Genomic DNA, 1189 nt, shown 5'->3' with positions numbered 1-1189 from the left:
ACCTTAAGACTTGTTTGCAGGAGGAACGGGACAAAATGACACCTGACACAATGAATCACTTGATGACCTTAAACATCTAAGTGCTGTGAAAAGGAACGATAACATCACACCGTGGTGCTTTACTGCCCCAACTTGTTTTTTTTTAATGTGTTGCAGGCATCAGGATTGAAGTGAGTGTTTATTTTAATGAATAAAATTGATGAGGTGTCACATCAAATAATGTGCTGCTGTATTGTTTTCAATGTGAACACTATTTTCAGTTTTAATTTTGATTTTACATACCGTTCCAACGTTTTCCAGTACACTTATGCAAACATAGTGGCAATCCCTCCTCTCATTATATAGTTTTTATAGCCCTAAAGAGGCAAACCCCTCTAATATGTCACAAAGATTTGAAATAAGCATTTAAAAACTACTCTGCAGCAGATTTATCTGGCAAATTATTCCTCAACCCTCAGTTTGAGTTCTTTAATGTGTTTAGACTTACAACATGGGAGGCAGAATTATTTCTGGGTCCTATGTGAACAGATCACCAGAGCTGCTTTAACAGAAAATAACTCGGAGCTCTTTTCAAACATGATGTCAACATACAGTATAAACTTAGTAGAGGGTTTGCATATTACAGTGGACGCCTCATATCAGTGTGGGTGACTGAAGTGTCAATGCAGCCACTGGAGATTGTTTGCATGCATGCTGCTAAGTGTGTCTGTTGCCTGTCACAGCTTCCAGAAGTGTGTGTGTGTGTGTGTGTGTGTGTGTGTGTGTGCTGAAGGGGGGATGGTGAGCAAACACAGAAGGGTTACTGGTTCAGGAATAGCTCACTTTTTTCTTTGTTCACCCTGTGTGACCATGATACTGTCAGCACCTGTGTCTGATGCCCCTTAGAGCTCCAGAGTATGACAAACACAGGCTCCATTAGGACCAGTAGGACATTTCAGTCAAGCGGAGGCCAAGGCCGATGTCCAAATTAAGTGATTGAGAGGCCACCGTATTACCATTAAGCAGCACACCATGGGAGAGACACAGGGAGAGGAGAGGAGGGGGGGTAGCTGCTGCTCTATATTCCGGCCGATTAAGCTGTTGTTTTGAAATTCAGTCCTGATGGTTTTAAACACGTAAGCAGCATCCAGGATCATGGTGCTTTACATTGAGCCTGTGAGTGAACTGTGAAGTGTTGTTGTAAGATTAG

General features: G+C 42.1%; 1 protein-coding gene across 1 annotated transcript in view; it reads left to right on the top strand.

The window, feature by feature from the left end:
- The window catches only part of LOC109967838 (FYVE, RhoGEF and PH domain-containing protein 6), a 21739-nt gene that overhangs the window by 9275 nt on the left and 11275 nt on the right, over positions 1-1189 (top strand). The gene's annotated exons all lie outside the window — the stretch shown is intronic.

The sequence above is a fragment of the Monopterus albus genome, unplaced genomic scaffold (assembly GCF_001952655.1).
Source record: "Monopterus albus unplaced genomic scaffold, M_albus_1.0 scaffold136.1, whole genome shotgun sequence".
Taxonomy (NCBI): Eukaryota; Metazoa; Chordata; class Actinopteri; order Synbranchiformes; family Synbranchidae; genus Monopterus; species Monopterus albus.
Note: the sequence above shows the minus strand (reverse complement) of the source record. Positions and strands in the feature narration are given on the sequence as shown.